The following is a 22,099-nucleotide window of genomic DNA, read 5'->3' as shown; positions in this document are numbered from 1 at the left end:
ATGGCAAGGTACTGTCCTTTAAACTGGCACAACCTGGGGGTAGAGGGCCAACCCCCAGGAAAAAGATCACCAGGCCCATCGAACTGGCGCGACAAATATGTCGGAGGACGTTCAGTCTTGCCTGTGGTACTGGATGGCATCCCTATGAGTGCCCTACTGGACACCGGGTCACAGGTCACCACCATCCCGTACGTGCTCTTCAAGCAGTACTGGAATGACTCGGATATAACCCGCTACCCTGACGACGACTTGAGTATCATCGCCAGCAATGGTCAGCCCGTGCCACAGATCGGATTTAAAGAGGCGACCATTAAAATTGGTAGAGTCGAACTAGCAGCACAGGGACTGATTATTGTAGACATTGACAAACACGAGAGTCACCCAAAGATAACGCTAGGAACTAATGTAATTGAAAATTGTCTTGCAGAGGTGATTTTCCTTTTACAGCAGGTTGCCAAGAACGCCAGCTCCGGCGAGCAGCGGGTGCTCCAGAAAGAGATCCGGGCACTGATGCGACGGCAACAGGTGGAACTCTCCGGCGGTGAGATTGGTAGCGTAACAATGTGTGACCCTTTTCCTATTGCCATGCCCCCAAAAAGTGAAATGATGATTTGGTGCCGGGCAGCTATTGGTCTGAGAGGTAGAGATTACCAGGCAATGGTAGAACCAGTTTACTCAGACAGTAGGCCCACCATCTTGACAGCACGGGGGGTGGTTAATGTACGCCATGGGAGGGTGCCCGTTCGCATAATCAATATCGGGAAGAGGGAAGTGTACCTGCCCCGGTATGCCACGCTAGCCAAATTATATACCATTAACCAAAATGCTATACAATCTGTGGAACCCTAGCCTCCATCTCACCCGGAGGAAGGTAACGGCTCTAAGAAAACAATGGAGGACTGGTGTCAGCAACTACATTTGGGTACTGACTCCACTCCCTCACACCAGAAACAGGGAGTCTATCGGGTGGTTCAAGAGTACGAGAGAGTGTTTAGTAAACACCCGTTAGACTTCGGGCGAGTCAAGGGGGTAGAACACCACATCCCCACGGGAGACCATCCTCCCATAAAAGAGAGGTATCGACCCGTACCCCCTGCACACTACCAACACGCCAAGGGGATGCTTAGAGACATGAAGGAGGCTGGGGTGATCAGGGATAGCTGTAGCCCCTGGGCAGCTCCACTAGTCTTAGTAAGAAAAAAAGACAACACCATGAGGATGTGTGTAGATTACCGGAAAATCAACCGTATCACACACAAGGATGCGTACCCCTTACCAAGGATAGAGGAGTCATTGGCTGCTTTAAGATCTGCTAACTTCTTCTCTACCTTGGATCTCACTAGCGGGTACTGGCAGGTTCCTGTAGCAGAGGCGGACCGGGAGAAGACCGCATTCACCACCCCGATGGGACTTAGCGAGTTCACCTGCATGCCGTTCGGACTCTGCAACGCACCAGGAACCTTCCAATGACTAATGGAGTGTTGTCTGGGCCACAGAAACTTCGAGACGGTCCTGTTGTACCTGGACGATGTCATCGTATATTCCAAGACGTATGAGGACCACCTGAAACACCTGGCGGAAGTGTTCGAAGCTCTGGCGAGTTACGGCCTAAAGGTGAAACCCTCCAAGTGTCACCTCCTGAAACCAAAGGTGCAGTACCTGGGACACGTGGTGAGCGCTGATGGAGTGGCTCCCGACCCTGATAAGATCACCGCAATTAAGGAATGGCCAAGCCCCTCCAGCGTAAAAGAAGTGCGGCAGTTCCTCGGGTTGGTAGGCTACTACCGAAGGTTTATTCCCGGTTTCACCAAAAAGGCAGCTCCTATGCAGGACCTCCTGATAGGCCAGTCCCGGAAGGCCAAGAACCAGAAGCCGCCCTTCAAATGGGAGGAGCTGGAAGAAGAGTCCTTCCGCCAGCTGAAGATGGCCCTCACGGGGGACGAAATCCTGGCGTACCCGGATTATAGCCAGCCCTTTATCCTCTACACCGACGCCAGTAACATCGGGCTAGGAGCCGTACTGTCCCAGATCCAGCAGGGGAAGGAACGAGTAATCGCCTACGCCAGCCGAAAGCTGCGACCCACCGAAAGGAACCCCGAGAATTACAGCTCATTTAAGCTAGAGTTCCTGGCCGTAGTATGGGCAGTCACCGAGCGCTTTAAGCATTACCTCGCTTCTTCCCGGTTCACCGTGTACACGGATAACAACCCGTTGACACACCTGGACACGGCAAGACTCGGTGCCCTGGAGCAGAGGTGGATGGCCCGTCTGTCCAACTACGAGTTCACAATCAAATACCGGGCCGGACGCTCCAATACCAACGCGGACGCCCTGTCCAGGATGCCCAACCTGCCGGACGAAGGAGAAGATCCGGAGGGACTGGAAGAAGTTGAACTCCCTGCGTTCCACCGTCATGGGACTATCCAGTATTCCCACTGGGTAAGGAGTAAGCAGGCTGCTACGTTGAACCCCTTACCTCACTACAACTGGGCGGAAACGCAAGACAGCGATCCTGCCGTCCGACTGGTGAAGGAGATGCTGACTCGCCCGGAGGCTTGCCTTGAACCAGACGCTCCGGAGGAAGCCAAACAACTATGGGCAGAGAGGAGTCGACTGTTCCTTTACAAGGGGAAGTTGTGCCGCAGAATGGTTAACTCCCGGACGCATGAACTACTCTGGCAAGTAGTGGTGCCACGAAGAGACGCAGCCATGGTGATGGAGGCATACCACGACGGAGCTGGACACTTCGGGTGGAAGAAGCTGGAGTTCCTGCTGCGCGAGCGATTCCACTGGGTAGGCATGAGGGGAACCATTGAGAAGTGGTGCAGAGACTGTGGCCCGTGCAACCTAAGAAGGAAGGACCGTGCCAGCCAGAAGACTCCCCTGCAGTCCATCGTCACCCGGCAGCCGTTGGAACTGGTAGCCTTGGATCATGTAAAACTGACCCCAAGCAGAAGTGGCTACGTCTACGCACTAACCATCGTGGATCACTACTCCCGGTTCTTGGTTGTCGTCCCCGTCATGGACTTAACAGCTCGAACAGCAGCGAGAGCCTTCCAGCAGCATTTCTGCCGTCCACACGGGTACCCGGACCAAGTGTTGTCAGACCAGGGACCTGCCTTTGAAGCGGAGGTCTTCCAAGAATTCTGCACTCTGTATGGCTGCCGGAAGATAAGGACGACACCCTATCATCCGCAAACTAATGGACTTTGTGAGAAAATGAACCAGGTGGTAATGGATCTTCTGAAAACGTTGCCCCTGGAAGAACGCAGTCTGTGGCCTGAGAAGCTGACCGATCTGGTGGACCTATACAACCACATCCCGGTAGGTTCCACCAACTGTACCCCGGCTTACCTAATGAGGGCAAGACCTGGTAAGTTACCTGTTGACCTGGAAATGGGAGTCCTGACACCCGAGGACACTTCACCAGAAGCAGACTGGGACACAGAGAGGCAGCAGCAGTACCGGAGAGTACAGGAGAGCGTGGAGCGAAGTCTCTGTCAGGCTAGGGAAAGACAAGAGAAAACTTACAACCAGTATGCTCCCGCTGTTCCCCTGGTACCCGGAGAGCAGGTCTTGAAGAGGAAGAGACGGCTCCACAAGTTGGACGACCAGTGGGAGAAGGACCCGTACACCGTACTGCCCTCAAGCCACGAGAACCCGAAGGTTTGTACCATCAGTAAAGACGGAGGGGAAACCACAGCCATTGTATCCCGGGACCACCTGAAAAAGTGTCCCGAACAACTGAGGAACCCTGAAGAGGAACAAGAAGACCATCGACCCGTAGAGGAAAGGGAAGATATGGTTAGTACTGTGCTCGGGGACTTCCCTCGGTCTTGGAGTCAAGTCAATGGTGCAGTTGTGGTACCCGTACTCACCTTCCTCCAACCAGCATCCCAAGCACCTACGGAGCAACAGGTAGAGCTGGAAGAACAGCCGGTCCAGGAGGCAGAAGACCCCACACCAGCAGACCAGGAGGATCAACCCTCTGCTTGCAGTGAGCCTGCCATATCCCTAGTGAGCCAAAGAGCCGGTAGACAGCTGCCCAGTTTACCCTTGACAGATCCTACACCCTGTAGTTCAGGGCTAGACAGTCAGCTCCGTAGGTCCACTAGGGCCACTAGAGGCCAGTTACCCGCACGTTGGAGGATTTGAAGTGTATAAATTGTTTTATTTATGTTTACCTGTGTATTGTTGCTTGTGTATAATTTTGTGTTTCTAGTTATTTGTAGGAGTCCTTGGTGGATTTACCGGGAATCCCTTGTACATAGTTGGAGCGTAACCCAGGATGGACTAAATACTGTTAAGGACTCGGGGCAGGACAAAGCCCTACCTGGTTACGTCTCCCTGTTTTGGTGAAATGGACACCTTGCTTTTCTTCAAAGACTGCACCCGGTTACGGACATGCCGTGACCACCTTTATGTGTTTCTTCTTATTGTACTGTTATTGTTGTTATATCTTGTTATGTTTTTCTAAAATATGTTTAGTCCCGGAGTACTAAATTTCACTAGGGGGGAATGTGGCACCCCAGGGGTCTGGTTTCCCACAGTAATGTAATGTTATGTCTGAGAGCAGGTGGGAGGTCCCTTGGTCAGGAATCCTATGCATGCCACACCTCCTGCCCAGTCCTGGGAGGGGAAGAACTTCCCCTGTATAAACCCGGGGCTGAGGCAGGGTTAGAGGTAGAGAAGAGAAGCAGCATAGGAAGAAACAGCAGAAGCTCAGTGGGAGCAATACTACTACGAGTCAGGGGCTGGCAGCTGCAGAGCTCGCCCTGACTGAGAAGCTTTCTTACCGGACCCGGCGTCCGAGGCTGTGGGGACTAACTCTTACCCAGCAGCAGAAGCCGACCGGCAGGGGATTTCAGGTCCTCAGGCCCAGAAACCCGAAGGCACGGTCACACGCGTGGGACCAGCACCGCCATCGTGGAGCGGAAGCCATAGAAGGCCCCGAGTCGCCGGCCATACGGGTGAGCACCACACGGTACACTCAGGGACGTGGGCTACTTATATCCGCTTCTAGCAAGGTAGCCAGAAGAGTACAGTCAGTTTGGGAGGCCTACAACTCCGCCTGGCCAGGGGAGATCCCATCTGCTCAAGGACTGACCAGGCCCCGTTCGCTAGCAAGTACTCCGGGAGGGTCTATCGTTGTTACCAGTAAAGACCCTGAATTACACCGCACCGTCTCTGAGTGGTTCCTGCTACCCCCATCTTCCACGTCGGCTGCCCTGAGACCATACCCCTCCCGTTGGGGGTTATACTATCACGCTGCACAATTCTACACCGGCCTCAGCGGTCTGCCCTGCAGCGGCAGCTCCATAGCTGCAAATCAACGGGTGGCGTAGTCGACACTCAAATAACATCTATCAAGACTGCCACACACTGAGTTTGACTCCCTGGGCACGGACCGGGTCCCCGCCACTCTGAGACTACAACCCTCATCTGATCCGGTTCCGGGTAAGCCCCGTGCGCGAGACGCTGCGCGACACAGCAGGCCCAGGGGCGCGTCACATGCGTGCAGCGTCCAGCCTCATACATCATAGAATAGAGCAAGCGTGTGGATTCACACTTATCATGGGGACAAGGCATTGTGAGGTTTTTTAGCCATTGCACTATTCTGAGTGTCGTGGGGAGGACACTGGGGAGGGCATTTTGAGGCATTGTTCTGAGTGTGAAGGAGCCCCTTAGGGCATTATACTGTGCAGGCATCATAGTGCGAGGGGCAACATACTGTGTGGGGCTGCAACTTTTTGGAGCATCATGTGTAGGTGCATTGTAGTGTGTGTGTGTAGGGGGTATTATCCTATGGGTGGGAATGCATCACAGGGCTATCATACTGTATGGAGGGACATCGTGGGGGTGTCATACTGTAGAAGTTTTATACTGTGGGAGTGGGGCATATACAGGGGTATTCTACTATGATAGAAGACTAAGTACCCTCACTACACATGACCTTCTTTTCGGTCTTTCAAAGTTGGGAGGTATGATGTAGGAATGTGATCTTATAAGAGCAATGGACCTGCTAAATGATCTGGATAAGATGACTGAATGGGCAAACACTTGGCAGATGAGGTTTAATGTAGATAAATGTAGAGTAATGCACCTAGGACGGAGTAATCCTATTGCTGCATATACATTAAATGGGAGTATTCTCGGGACTACAGAGCAGGAGAAGGACTTGGGTATTCTGGTTACAAGTAAGCTGAGCAGCAGAACTCAATGTCAAGCAGCAGCCGCAAAAGCAAGCAAGATTTTAGGGTGCATAAAAAGTATACAAAATCCTGTGATCATTACGTACTGTTACCCCTCTATAAATCACTTGTGAGGCCTGGAATAAAGGATCCAGTTTTGGGCTCCATGTTTTAAAAAGGATATTCAGAAGTAAGAGTCCGATCAAAGGCGGGCAACTAAATTATTACAAGGGATGGAAGGCCTCTCATATGAGGAGAGGTTGAAAAAGTTGGGTTTGTTTAGATTAGAAAAAAGACACATCAGAGGGGATCTCATTTATAAATATAAGTGTGCTCGATGCAAAGGACTGGAACATGACTTATTCCTTCCAAAGACCATACTAAGGACCAGGGGCACTCATTACAGGTGGAAGAAAGGCGATTCCGGCACTTAAACAGGAAAGGGTTCTTTACAGTCAGAGCAGTAAGACTGTGGAATGCCGACCACAAGAGGTAGTAATGGCTGACACTATAACAGCTTTCAAGAAAGGGCGGTATGATTTCCTCAGAACACATAACATTGTGGGTTGTAGATAATTTAGTGAAAAAACGTATAATTGGCGGAGAAAGGTTGAACTTGATGGACCTAGATCTCATTTCAACCTATAAATGGACCTGACATGTAAACACGAGTGCAGATGAAATAGAAAGTAATTCCCTAAAATCATTCTCATCCCTTCTTTACTTCGTAACATTAAAGTTGAAAAGAAAACCCAAAATGTCACTTTTTTAGATTTTGAACTTACGCACCAAGTACACCCAGTGGCCGCATTACTCAGCTCCGTGACTAATTCTAACTTTAAGAAACAGTTACTTTTATAAATAGAAGAAAAAACTGGATCGGAGTTATATTAAGAAAGAAAAACTGAGGCTCAGATACATAAAGACCGGTGATTTTCGTTGTGGTCTTGATGAGGGACGTGGTGGCGTCAGACGCTCCTGACCCATGATGAGGTGTCTGCCTCTTCATCAATCGGGCATCTGACGAGTGGCATGCAACATTTTGGGAGAAAATTATATCAAAACGCCAAAAGCTGCTAAATATTTGCGCAACTCCAAGTTGTACTAAAATTTTACAATTTATCCCAGAATTCTGGTTAAATTGCTTTGATAAATTCAGGTCTTAGACTGTATCAAAAACTAAAGGGTCCAGTAATAAAACACATTACTTAACCGTCCATCATCCTGAGCTGATGAAAGAAGCTGTAGGGAGAGCAAGCTGCCATTAGATAGGGTGTAGTGTGACTGCAGGGGGCGCCACTGAGTGGTGCGATCTCTCCGATATGTCACCTATGTCACATCATTGTGGCTCTGAGGTCGCTGTCATACATTCGCTGCTGGGAAATATTTATCACTACTTTTCTTTTACAACAGAAGGATCCACAAAATCACAGAAAGACTTTTCGGGCCATCTATTCCCGAAAATAGTATGGAGAGTTCATCCATTGAAACCATCCAGTATGTATGTTATTTTTGGAAATATAATACTATATGACCAGCGTGATATATAAGGTAGTGTTTCCGCTTGACCCAGTGGTGGAGTACAGTACTTGTAGTGACCCAGCTATTTATTGCTCATACTCGGGGGTCCAGGGCTTTCTATCACTCACTAGTAGTTGTTTTACACCACAGGCGATCCACCTGGCTGACGTGGCTCAGCTTAATAATAGCATACCTGGTTTCTCAGGAATTGCTAATAAAGGGCATGCTTTGTAAAAAACACTTCTAAAGTGAGTAATAATGACTAGAATATATCATTCATATGGAATATAAACTCTTCTATATCGATCATTTTGGTTCCATTCCCCGAGGGTCTACACGAGAGACCATTCACTGTTGTGGAGGGTTAAACCAATAGGCTGAAGTTAATTCTGCTTATTACTATTACTTAGGGTCAGCGTTATGGGGGTCAAACATCTGTAGCCACTCCATGGCGTGATTGCCAACATCGTTTATTCTCATCCCTTCTATAACCCATACCAGTCACATTTATGTGGTTTTCCAATATATAAAAAATTGGCTGAACAAGAGAAATCCCACAAGGACAGTGATTAGCTGCAGCGGTCACATGGGTAGTCGCTAACTTCAGTGCGGTGGTGCAGGATTTATCATGTGAGAAATGGCTCTATTATTATTTTATACCATTTTCTCCATTTTGGTCCAATTATACAAATTCTGAGCGGTCTTCTGTTTGCTTATGGGGCTGTCCAGTTGGGAAACGCGTTGAGTGATTTGGTTACAATATGTTTAGCGCTGATTGGGGCTTTGTCTTTTAGGCTACAATCACTATTAATGCCATATATGAGAACTTGCTCTCTACTGTTTGGATTTCTACCTGTGTCCTGATATGCCCCTTCTGTAATTTGACTTAACAACTGTGACCTGTTCCCCTATGCAAAAGATTGTTTGGGTCCATTGGGATAATTCGGGCCAGTCTTTGAGCAGTGACGCCATCTGGGTTTTCTAGGGTGCCAACCTCTACGGTTAGGTAAGATATGTATTAGGGTCAGTTTGGGACCCCACATCGTCAGATGTTATGACGCGCCCCTGGGCCTGTGTCGCACTGCGTTGCGCACGCGGGAGCTTACCCGGAGCCGGATCTCTTGAGGGTTGTAGTCTCGTGGCGGTGATCCGGTCCGTGCCCAGGGAGTCAGACTAAGTGGCGCTGTATTAGCGGTAGATGTTGGACGACTACGCCACCCGTTGAATGCAGCTATGGAGCTGCCGCTGCAGGGCAGACCGCTGAGGCCGGTGGTAGGATTGTGCAGCGTGATAGTATAACCCCCAACGGGAGGGGTATGGCCTCAGGGCAGCCGACGTGGACGATGGGGGTAGCAGGAACCACTCGGAGACGGTACGGTGTAGTTCAGGGTCTTTACTGGTGACAAAGATAGACCCTCCTGGAGTACTGGCTAGCGATTGGGGCCTGGTCAGTCCTTGAGCAGATGGGATCTCCCCTGGCCAGGCGGAGTTGTAGGCCTCCCAAACTAACTGTACTCTTCTGGCTACCTTGCTAGAGGCGGGTAAAAGTAGCCCACGTCCCTGAGTGTGCCGTGTGGTGCTCACCCGTATGGCCGGTGACTCGGGGCCTTCTAGTAGCTTCCGCTCCACGACGGCGGTGCTGGTCCCATGCGTGTGACCGTGCCTTCGGGTTTCTTGGCCAGAGGACCTGGAATCCCCTGCCTGACGGATTCTGCTGCTGGGTAGGAGTTAGTCCCCACAGCCTCGGACTCCGGGTCCGGTAAGAAATCTTCTCAGTCAGGGCGAGCTCTGCAGCTGCCAGCCCCTGACTCCTTGTAACACTGCTCCCACAGAGCTCTTGATGTTCTGTTCCTATATTTGCTTCTTTTCTCTGTCTCTACTTCTTCTCTACTCACTAACCCTGCCTCAGCCCCAGGTTTATATAGGGGAAGTCCTTCCCCTCCCAGGACTGGGCAGGAGGTGTGGCATGCATAGGATTCCTGACCAAGAGACCTCCCACCTGCTCTCAGACATAACATTGCTGTTACTGTGGAAACCAGACCCCTGGGGTGCCACATTCCCCCCTAGTGAAATTTAGTACTCCGGGACTAAACATATTTTAGAAAAACATAACAAGATATAACAATAACAATACAATAAAGAAACACATAAAGGTGGTCACGGCATGTCCGTAACCGGGTGCAGTCTTTGAAGAAAGCAAGGTGTCCATTTCACCAAAACAGGGAGACGTAACCAGGTAGGGGTCTGTCCTGCCCCGAGTCCTTAACAGTCTTTAGTCCGTCCTGGGTTACGCTCCAACTATGTACACAGGATTCCCGGTAAATCCACCAAAGACTCCTATAAACAACTAGAAACACATAATTATACACAAGCAACAAGAAAAACAGGTAACCACAAATAAAACAATTTATACACTTCAAATCCTCCAACGTGCGGGTAACTGGCCTCTAGTGGCCCTAGTGGACCTACGGAGCTGACTGTCTGGCCCTGAACTACAGGGTGTAGGAGCTGTCAAGGGTAAACTGGGCAGCTGTCTACGGGCCCTTTGGCTCACTAGGGATATGGCAGGCTCACTGCAAGCAGAGGGTTGATCCTCCTGATCTGCTGGTGTGGGGTCTTCTGCCTCCTGGACCGGCTGTTCTTCCAGCTCTACCTGTTGCTCCGTAGGTGCTTGGGATGCTGGTTGGAGGAAGGTGAGTACGGGTACCACAACTGCACCATTGACTTCAGTCCAAGACCGAGGGAAGTCTCCGAGCACAGTACTAACCATATCTTCCCTTTCCTCTACGGGTCGATGGTCTTCTTGTTCCTCTTCAGGGTTCCGTAGCTGTTCAGGACACTTCTTCAGGTGATCCCGGGATACAATGGCTGTGGTCTCCCTTCCGTCTTTACTGATGGTACAGACCTTCGGGTTCTCGTGGCTTGAGGGCAGTACGGTGTACGGGTCCTTCTCCCACTGGTCGTCCAACTTGTGGAGCCGTCTTTTCCTCTTCAAAACCTGCTCTCCGGGCACCAGGGGAACAGCGAGAGCATACTGGTTGTAAGTTTTCTCTTGTCTCTCCCTAGCCTGACAGAGACTTCGCTCCACGCTCTCCTGTACTTTCCGGTACTGCTGCTGCCTCTCTGTGTCCCAGTCTGCTTCTGGTGAAGTGTCCTCGGGTGTCAGGACTCCCATTTCCAGGTCAACAGGTAACTTACCAGGTCTCGCCCTCATTAGGTAAGCCGGGGTACAGTTGGTGGAACCTACCGGGATGTGGTTGTATAGGTCCACCAGATCGGGCAGCTTCTCAGGCCACAGACTGCGTTCTTCCAGGGGCAACGTTTTCAGAAGATCCATTACCACCTGGTTCATTTTCTCACAAAGTCCATTAGTTTGCGGATGATAGGGTGTCGTCCTTATCTTCCGGCAGCCATACAGATTGCAGAATTCCTGGAAGACCTCCGCTTCAAAGGCAGGTCCCTGGTCCGTCAGCACTTGGTCCGGGTACCCGTGTGGACGGCAGAAGTGCTGCTGGAAGGCTCTAGCTGCTGTTTGAGCCGTTAAGTCCTTGACGGGGACGACAACCAAGAACCGGGAGTAATGATCCACGATGGTTAACGCGTAGACGTAGCCACTTCTGCTTGGGGTCAGTTTTACATGATCCAAGGCTACCAGTTCCAACGGCTGCCGGGTGACGATGGACTGCAGGGGAGTCTTCTGGCTGGCACGGTCCTTCCTCCTCAGGTTGCACGGGCCACAGTCTCTGCACCACCTCTCGATGGTTCCCCTCATGCCTACCCAATGGAACCGCCCGCGCAGCAGGAACTCCAGCTTCTTCCATCCGAAATGCCCAGCTCCATCGTGGTATGCCTCCATCACCATGGCTGTGTCTCGTCGTGGCACCACTACTTGCCAGATTAGTTCATGCGTCCGGGAGTTAACCATCCTGCGGCACATCTTCCCCTTGTAAAGGAACAGTCTACTCTTTTCTGCCCACAGTTGCTTGGCTTCCTCCGGAGCGTCTGGGTCAAGGCGAGCCTCTGGCCGAGTCAGTATCTCCTTCACCAGCCGGACGGCAGGGTCACTGTCTTGCGTTTCCGCCCAGTTGTAGTGAGGTAAGGGGTTAAGCGTAGCGCCTTTCTTACTCCTTACCCGATGGGAATACTGGATAGTCCCATGACGGTGAAACGCGGGGAGTTCGACTTCTTCCAGTCCCTCTGGATCTTCTCCTACGTCCGGTAGGTTTGGCATCCTGGACAGGGCGTCCGCGTTGGTATTGGAGCGTCCTGCCCGGTATTTGATGGTGAACTCGTAGTTGGACAGGCGGGCCATCCATCTCTGCTCTAGGGCACCGAGTCTTGCCGTGTCCAGGTGTGTCAACGGGTTGTTATCAGTGTACACGACGAACCGGGAAGAAGCGAGGTAGTGCTTAAAGCGTTCGGTGATTGCCCACACCACTGCCAGGAACTCTAGCTTAAATGAGCTGTAATTCTCAGGGTTTCTTTCGGTGGGTCGCAGTTTTCGGCTGGCGTAAGCGATTACTCGCTCTTTCCCCTGCTGGATCTGGGACAGCACGGCTCCTAGCCCGATGTTACTTGCGTCGGTGTAGAGGATAAAGGGCTGGCTGTAATCCGGGTACGCCAGGATTTCATCCCCCGTGAGGGCCATCTTCAGCTGGCGGAAGGACTCTTCTTCCAACTTCTCCCATCTGAAGGGCGGCTTCTGGTTCTTGGCCTTCCGGGACTGGCCTATCAGGAGGTCCTGCATAGGAGCTGCCTTTTTGGTGAAACCGGGGATGAATCTGCGGTAATAGCCTACCAACCCGAGGAACTGCCGCACTTCCTTTACACTGGAGGGACTTGGCCATTCCTTAATTGCGGTGATCTTATCAGGGTCGGGAGCCACTCCGTCAGCGCTCACCACGTGTCCCAGGTACTGCACCTTTGGTTTCAGGAGGTGACACTTGGAGGGTTTCACCTTTAGGCCGTAGCTTGCCAGAGCTTCGAACACTTCCGCCAGGTGTTTCAGGTGGTCCTCATAAGTCTTAGAATATACGATGACATCGTCCAGGTACAACAGGACCGTCTTGAAGTTTCTGTGGCCCAGACAGCACTCCATTAATCGTTGGAAGGTTCCTGGTGCGTTGCAGAGTCCGAACGGCATACAGGTAAACTCGCTAAGTCCCATCGGGGTGGTGAATGCGGTCTTCTCCCGGTCCGCCTCTGCTACAGGAACCTGCCAGTACCCACTAGTGAGATCCAAGGTAGAGAAGAAGTTAGCAGATCTTAAAGCAGCCAAAGACTCCTCTATCCTTGGTAAGGGGTACGCATCCTTGTGTGTGATACGGTTGATTTTCCGGTAATCTACACACATCCTCATGGTGTTGTCTTTCTTTTTGACTAAGACTAGTGGAGCTGCCCAGGGGCTACAGATATCCCTGATCACCCCAGCCTCCTTCATGTCTCTAAGCATCCCCTTGGCGTGTTGGTAGTGTGCAGGGGGTACGGGTCGATACCTCTCTTTTATGGGAGGATGGTCTCCCGTGGGGATGTGGTGTTCTACCCCTTTGACTCGCCCGAAGTCTAACGGGTGTTTACTAAACACTCTCTCGTACTCTTGAACCACCCGATAGACTCCCTGTTTCTGGTGTGAGGGAGTGGAGTCAGTACCCAAATGTAGTTGCTGACACCAGTCCTCCATTGTTTTCTTAGAGCCGTTACCTTCCTCCGGGTGAGATGGAGGCAAGGGTTCCACAGATTGTATAGCATTTTGGTTAATGGTATATAATTTGGCTAGCGTGGCATACCGGGGCAGGTACACTTCCCTCTTCCCGATATTGATTATGCGAACGGACACCCTCCCATGGCGTACATTAACCACCCCCCGTGCTGTCAAGATGGTGGGCCTACTGTCTGAGTAAACTGGTTCTACCATTGCCTGGTAATCTCTACCTCTCAGACCAATAGCTGCCCGGCACCAAATCATCATTTCACTTTTTGGGGGCATGGCAATAGGGAAAGGGTCACACATTCTCACGCTACCAATCTCACCGCCGGAGAGTTCCACCTGTTGCCGTCGCATCAGTGCCTGGATCTCTTTTTGGAGCACTCGCTGCTCGCCGGAGCTGGCGTTCTTGGCAACCTGCTGTAAAAGGAAAATCACCTCTGCAAGACAATTTTCAATTACATTAGTTCCTAGAGTTATCTTTGGGTGACTCTCGTGTTTGTCAATGTCTACAATGATCAGTCCCTGTGCTGCCAGTTCAACTCTACCAATTTTAATGGTCACCTCTTTAAATCCGATCTGTGGCACGGGCTGACCATTGCTGGCGATGATACTCAAGTCGTCGTCAGGGTAGCGGGTAATATCCGAGTCATTCCAGTACTGCTTGAAGAGCACGTACGGGATGGTGGTGACCTGTGACCCGGTGTCCAGTAGGGCACTCATAGGAATGCCATCCAGTACCACAGGCAAGACTGGACGTCCTCCCACATATTTGTCGCGCCAGTTCGATGGGCCTGATGATCTTTTTCCTAGGGGTTGGCCCTCTACCCTAGGTTGTGCCAGTTTAAAGGACAGTACCTTGCCATATGTCCGGGTTGATTACAGCGGCGGCAGATGGGTCGTCCGTCCTCGTTGTATCGGTCGCTGGGTCTTCCTCTGGCCGGTGGGGTCCTCCTTGGTCGACGCCACGGGATGTCCTCCGGTCCGGATGCCAGCTGGATCTTCCCTGGAGTAGAAACCTGTAAAGACTGCACAGTTCGGGTTAGCGCAGCAACGCTTTTAGCTAGCTCTTGGACCTGATGGTGCAGGTCTGGAGCCGGGTCATTGCTCAAAGCCTGCGCATCAGCTCCCACAGGCCCTGCCGACAAGGGCGCTGCCTCCTGGTGGTAAGTAGTAGTAGGGCGTCTGTGGGTCACAACGCCACCTGGTGCCGGTTCTCGGAGCACCCGGATGGCTCTGTCCTTGAACTGTGCAAATCCCAGATGAGGGTCCTGTAAGGCCATTGCCCGCAACTGGGTTCGGTGGGCATTGCAATATAAAACCTCTATAAATTGTTCAGTCAACAGCCTGTCCTCGTCTCCCACGCCGTCAGGGTCGGTCTGCTTAATGGCTCTCAGGGCTTCTTGTAGGTTTAATGCATAGTCCCTTATACTCTCATGTGCCCGCTGTTTGCACCCGTAGAATCTGAGCTTGATCTCGGCTGAGGTGCGGGTATCAAAGGTGTCCCTCAGCCGGGCCAGTATCCCTGCGACAGTCCTCCCCCCAGGTGGCCAGGACTTTACCTCCCTTTTGGCTGCCCCGGTTAATTGGGCCACCAGGATGCTCACTTTTTGCTCTTCTGTAAGGGGGTACACCTGGAAGAGGCTATCCAGCTTTTCTCTAAAGTCATGCAGGGTATGCGATTCCCCTGAGTACTGGGGTAGCCAGGCTGCCCCCGGGATATAGGGCATGGTGAAAGGCATGACCGCAACAGCGGTGGCGCTGGCGGGGGTTGAAGCGGTGAAGCTCTCCTCCGTATCAGACATCCTTCTCCCCCCTAGTGGACCGTGGCCTACCTTGCGATGATCCTCTTCCGTAGGCCGCGGCTCCGCAGTGGATCGTCAGGGTTGAGGACCTTCCGTCGCGCTCCTGTGACGTCGGCGTCTGCTGGGCTCCTTCCAGGACCTTACGCAACGTCCGGACGTGAGGCGGGGCTTCAGTTCTCGCGCGCTTTCGGAGTCCACGCCCCTCTTCTTCCCGCGCGGCGTCCTCAAGATGGCGTCCAATGGCGGGAAAACTCCACGTATGGCGGGAAGAAGGCTGAAGATGGCGCCGGATGGCGGGAAAACTCCACCGATGGCGGGAAGGAAGCGGAAGATGGCGCCGGATGGCGGGAATCTTCACCACAGGTAAGTTTGAACAGTCTTTTTCAGGCACGCAGTACCCGGTGGTTGCGGGCACGAAATCCTGCCGACTACGCCAAAAGTTGACGCGCCCCTGGGCCTGTGTCGCACTGCGTTGCGCACGCGGGAGCTTACCCGGAGCCGGATCTCTTGAGGGTTGTAGTCTCGTGGCGGTGATCCGGTCCGTGCCCAGGGAGTCAGACTAAGTGGCGCTGTATTAGCGGTAGATGTTGGACGACTACGCCACCCGTTGAATGCAGCTATGGAGCTGCCGCTGCAGGGCAGACCGCTGAGGCCGGTGGTAGGATTGTGCAGAGTGATAGTATAACCGCCAACGGGAGGGGTATGGCCTCAGGGCAGCCGACGTGGACGATGGGGGTAGCAGGAACCACTCGGAGACGGTACGGTGTAGTTCAGGGTCTTTACTGGTGACAAAGATAGACCCTCCCGGAGTACTGGCTAGCGATTGGGGCCTGGTCAGTCCTTGAGCAGATGGGATCTAACCCTGGCCAGGCGGAGTTGTAGGCCTCCCAAACTAACTGTACTCTTCTGGCTACCTTGCTAGAGGCGGGTAAAAGTAGCCCACGTCCCTGAGTGTGCCGTGTGGTGCTCACCCGTATGGCCGGTGACTCGGGGCCTTCTAGTAGCTTCCGCTCCACGACGGCGGTGCTGGTCCCATGCGTGTGACCGTGCCTTCTGGTTTCTTGGCCAGAGGACCTGGAATCCCCTGCCTGACGGATTCTGCTGCTGGGTAGGAGTTAGTCCCCACAGCCTCGGACTCCGGGTCCGGTAAGAAATCTTCTCAGTCAGGGCGAGCTCTGCAGCTGCCAGCCCCTGACTCCTTGTAACACTGCTCCCACAGAGCTCTTGATGTTCTGTTCCTATATTTGCTTCTTTTCTCTGTCTCTACTTCTTCTCTACTCACTAACCCTGCCTCAGCCCCAGGTTTATATAGGGGAAGTCCTTCCCCTCCCAGGACTGGGCAGGAGGTGTGGCATGCATAGGATTCCTGACCAAGAGACCTCCCACCTGCTCTCAGACATAACATTGCTGTTACTGTGGAAACCAGACCCCTGGGGTGCCACAGTTACACTTGTAGTTTTCCATAAGGGATCACTACCCGGCCCTGCACTGTGTTGGTTTTAAGTATTGCTCTTTTTAATGAATATCTAATAAAGTATGATTTTATTGGTATATTTTCACTGTGAATATTGATCCTAATCCGCACTGTTACCTGCACATTTACATGAGATTATATATGTTTTATATATTGTAGAAGCAAAACCACCGAAAATGATGAAAAGGGGAAGACCACCACCCTGATCATGTAAGAGCAGAGATTACTGAGCAAACCTTCTAGATGACATAAGGATAGAGATGATTCCTTTCTACTGTATATATCTGCACAGATAGCGGCCATTTATTGATCACGCATCTTATATGCCGGATTTTTAAGAGGTTTTGGATGAGTTTTTTCCCTGATGCGTTCTTTGCTGCCTTCTGATTGGACACTGCCATGTTTAGAGAAGTTTCCTTTTGGATCCTCTTCAAAGAAATGACATGCAATTTGTTTTTCTAAACCTCTTCAGAGAAAAAAAAACTAAAAAAATCCTCCTGATATAAAAAGAGTGGATTTCCCATAGAAATGAACTGGAATTGCTTTCCAAGAGTTTCTGAAATAATTTTTGAGGTGAATTTTGGAGAGGATTTTCTTAAAAAGAAACCTTCAAAAAAATGTTATGTGCACATAGTCTTCGTGATGCAACCAATTTTTAGTTTAGGCTATGTGCACACGTTGCGTTTTTGTTGCTTTTTTTCCACAGGCAATACCTGCTCTCTTGGCAGTAAAGAAGATACTTACAAAAAGCAGGTTTTCCTGATTTTTTTTCTGCATTTTTATTGCTGCGTTTTTCTTGTCTCTTCTGCATGTTGATAGAGTTTAGTGGCCCAAAAAAACCATGATGTAACTTCCTTAGGTGTTTGCACAATAAATGCAGCACTTACCCATTGTTTCCTATGGGTGAAAAAACGCTGAAAGAAGTGACATGCTGCAGTTTGCAAAAGCGCAGCGGTTTCCAAATCAGTCAGTAGTTTTTATAAAAACCATAAATACATAAAAAGTTTTGAAAAACTTGTAAGTTTTTTAGGGAATGAAATTAAATCAACAGTAATTTCACCATTGCTTATTGGGATTTATAGTCACAGCATTCACTGTTCAGTATATATTACATGATAACATTATTCTACAAGTCAAGTACAATTATACTGACAAGACTTATTGTTTTGTTTTACAAACTAATATGCACTTCTGAAGTCACATTCTATGTGATTTGTTTTATAATTCATATAGCATATATACTGTATTTTCTGGACTAGATGTATTTTTTTTAGCAAGAACAAAATTGTGCTTAACCCTTTCACGGCATGCGCCGTATATGTACAGTGCATGGCATGTCTCCCGCTTTGGTACGGGCTATGGCGATGAGCCCGCACCTTTCCAGACACATTACAGCTGATCTGATCATCACTTAAATATCCTACCCTTGTGCATTAAAGTTAGTGATATTGACCCCTCCACTTCTTTACACCAAAAAGGAAGTGTTAATTATTAGTAAATATTTTCTGTTCTCTAAACCTGGGGTGTGTTTTATAATACAGTAATTTGCGTTCTATAGTTTAAAAAATATGTTATACCTCCTGCCCGAGCACAGGTCAGGGATGTAATTACTAGAGTTAAAAGGCTTCTCGCGGACTATAGCGTTCATGTCCTATCCCTACAATATATAGTATTGTTTAACCCCTTGCAGACATGGACAATTTCCATTTTTCTATTTCCCTCCCTCTTCTTTAAAGAGTCATAACTTTCTTTTTTCCTGTCCACATATTCTTGTGAGGACTTGTTTTTTGCGGGATGAGTTGTAATTTTGAATGAGACCATTTATTTTACCACAAAGTGTACTGGAAAATGGGAAAAAAAAACAAGTACAGAGAAATTGCAAAAAAACTAATTCTAACATTGTTTTTTGGAATTGTTTTTACGTCAAACATTGTGTGGTAAAAAAATGACCTGCCAATATGATTCTCCTCATCAGTATGATTATGGCGATTCCAAACTTGTAGTTTTTTCATTATTTTAGTGGTGAAAACAAAATCAGATATTTGAAAAATAATTGGGGGGGATTGTGTCGCCATTTCCCAAAACAAATAATGTTTTCATTTTTCGGACTATAGAGCTGTGTGAGGACTTATTGTTTTGGGGGGTGAGACAACGTTTTTATTGATACCATTTTTTGATAGATATGACATTTTCATCACTTCTTACAACTTTCTTACAGTGTTGCGGCAAACAAAAACCACAATTTTGTCATTTTGAGTATTTTTCTGTTTAAGGTGTTTACCAAACAGGTTAATTATTTTTATGCTTTGATAGATTGGACACTTATGGATATAGCGATACCATAGATGTTTATTTTTTATTATCTTTATTTTTAAATGGGGGATAAAGGCATGGATTCAAACTTTTATGCTTTTTTATTTTTATTTCATATTTTTAAAAACTTTTTACTGTATTTGTTAGTCCACTTACGGGACTTGAACATGCGATAGTCTGATCACTTGCACTATACACAGTAATACCACAGTATTACTGCATATAGTAAAAACCACACTCTCTTTTGAAGCCACACCTCAGAGCATGGAGGTCTTCATTGGCGTCCTGCGATCACGTTACAGAGGCGCTGATTGGCGCATATAATGACGCACCACCATGCCAACACGCTATTAATGCCGTTGTCAGAGAGTAACAGTGGAATTTAATAGGGTGACAGTCTCGGCTGTTAGAGGTAGATTTTGGCTGTGTGTCACAGCCATTATCTGTCGGGTATGGGGCGGCCTCATCCCTACACCCGCTACCGACTTGCACGTTACATTTATAGTGGATGTTGGTAAAGAGTTAATTGATGGCAGTTTTATTCACTTGAATGGTGCTACTGTCCCAGAACATCAGGAGATCCCCTCATATTTCATGAGTCTTCAGGACATATTTGTAGAGTAAGCGAGTGAACTCAATATCATGGGATCTGGAAATGGAGGATATTTTTCTTAACACTCGTGTTTCTGTAATATGCTGCCTCTAGCTTTAAGATTTAAATTTCCAGTATTCTAAATTTTTACTAAGTTATTACAAGCTGGTATAATTCATGGTAGTCAATATGGACTCGGAATCCGTTTTCTATGTCTTCTGTTCTTTGTTTGTGTTTGGGAATTTAAAACCTTATTCCCCAATGACAGTGCTTTACACAAAGCTCCAAATCTGTATAATTACAGTAAATATACAGACTAACCTTACAATTTCCTTATTTTTTTCTGCAAAATCGTGCAACATTAAGCCATTGCGTATAGGAATGGTCTCGGCATTAAATTACATCCTGTAGTTAAAGCAAATTATACAGTAACTTTATTCATTATTAACCAGGATGGTAAGATGTTAAGAATTGCTAATCTGTTACGTAAAGGGGTTGCTTTGTCATGTCACAAGATATTGATTACCTATGCTTAGTATAGATCATCAATATCAGATTAGTGGGTGGTCCAACATCCAGCACCCCCACTGATCAGCTATTATAAGCTCCGGCTTAAGATAAACATACTGAATAGAGTTCCAACGTGATAGTCCCAGTCAAAGTATAGCGATTATCACCAGACAATGCAGATCAGGTCCTAGAAGAGCTGATCTTTGGGGATAGGTCCTGCGAATAGCTCATCAATATCTTGTGAATGAAATGTGCTTTAACATTATTTGTTATATTTTCACTATATATAGCAAAGAAACATCCATCTAGCAACAACAACTACCAGCCAATAACATCTGGCAACCACCACCATCACTAGCCAATACCATCCGGCGGCAAGCAACACCACCAGCCAATACCATCCGGCAACAAGCACCACCACCAGCCAATAACATGCGACAACAAGTACCACCACCATCCAATACCATCCGGCAGCAAGCACCACCACCAGCCAATACCATCCGGCAACAAACACCACCACCAGCCAATACCATCCGGCAGCAAGCACCATCACCAGCCAATACCATCCGGCAACAAGTACCACCACCAGCTAATAACATCCTCCAACAAGCACCACCACCAGCCAATACCATCTGGCAACAACAACAATCAGCTAATTCCAACTGGCAACAACAACCAACTAATACCATCTGGCAACAAGAACAACATCCAGCTAATACCATCTGGCAACAACAACCAGCTAATACCATCTGGCAACAACTAGCTAATACCATCTGGCAACAAAAACAACATCCAGCTAATACCATCTGGCAACAACAACAACCAGCTAATACCATCTGGCAACAACAACAACCAGCTAATACCATCTGGCAACAACAACAACCAGCTAATACCATCTGGCAACAACAACAAAAAGCTAATACCATCTGGCAACAGCAACAACCAGCTAATACCATCTGGCAACAACAACCAGCTAATACCATCTGGCAACAACAACAAAAAGCTAATACCATCTGGCAACAACAACAACCAGCTAATACCATCTGGCAACAACAACAACCAGCTAATACCATCTGGCAACAGCAACAACCAGCTAATACCATCTGGCAACAACAACCAGCTAATACCATCTGGCAACAACAACTAGCTAATACCATCTGGCAACAAAAACAACATCCAGCTAATACCATCTGGCAACAACAACAACCAGCTAATACCATCTGGCAACAACAACAACCAGCTAATACCATCTGGCAACAACAACAAAAAGCTAATACCATCTGGCAACAACAACAAAAAGCTAATACCATCTGGCAACAACAACAACCAGCTAATACCATCTGGCAACAACAACAACCAGCTAATACCATCTGGCAACAGCAACAACCAGCTAATACCATCTGGCAACAAAAAACAGCAAAATTCCATCTGGCACCAATTTAAAGAGGTTGCCCGACCCTAAAATCCAATTTTTAAGATTATCTGTGCTCTATTGTAATTTATAATATCCCTATAAAAAAATTTTGGTTTCTAACTTTTGTTTGTCCTGAATTTCACTTCATTGCCTGCACCCAGTTTGTTTACATGCTCCTCTCCAGACTAGGCAACTCCCTTTGCTTTTTTCTAAACTCACAGGCAGAGCTAGAACTGCCTGGCCCAAGTATCCAGCACTACCCTCTGCTTATATGATGCTGGATGATACTAGTGAGTAGGATCACATTGTCAAGGCCGGTTCCAGGTTTTTGTGGGCCCTGGGCGAAAGAGTCTCAGTGGGCCCCTTTAATACATACCACGATTCATGATTCACAGAAAACGCAGAGAAATATATATATATAGTACAATGCCAAAGATTTCACTTCTTACATAACATGAGCGATGTCTATTGTAAATTCTAAAATAGCACAGAAATCGGCGAATCCTTGCAGCGCACAGTGCAGACTGGATAGTGTAGTCCTCCATACAGTATTATGGGCACCACATAGTCCTCTA

This window comes from Phyllobates terribilis, unplaced genomic scaffold (assembly GCF_046119375.1).
Source record: "Phyllobates terribilis strain yellow unplaced genomic scaffold, ASM4611937v1 Scaffold_37__1_contigs__length_12642776, whole genome shotgun sequence".
Taxonomy (NCBI): domain Eukaryota; kingdom Metazoa; phylum Chordata; class Amphibia; order Anura; family Dendrobatidae; genus Phyllobates; species Phyllobates terribilis.
This window is presented reverse-complemented; position numbering follows the sequence as displayed.